Below are 241 nucleotides of genomic sequence, written 5' to 3'. Positions count from 1 at the left end.
GGAAGTATCTAAAGCATCTGTAAGCAACTCTAGTTGAGCGGTTGACTATGAGCTCAGAGACTCTAGTTAAGAATCGATTCCGGCCTTTCTCTCCCTTTTCATCAGAAATTAATGAATGGGGTGGTGGGGGTCATGGCAAAGGGGCACAGGGCCGGAAGCCCTGAAGGGCCAAGCGAACAAAGGGAGTCCGGGATCAACCGGAGCGAACCGGCCACGGAGCGGGTCGCGCCGCCCGGGAAGG

The sequence above is a fragment of the Marmota marmota genome, unplaced genomic scaffold (assembly GCF_001458135.2).
Source record: "Marmota marmota marmota unplaced genomic scaffold, marMar, whole genome shotgun sequence".
NCBI lineage: Eukaryota > Metazoa > Chordata > Mammalia > Rodentia > Sciuridae > Marmota > Marmota marmota.
Note: the sequence above shows the minus strand (reverse complement) of the source record.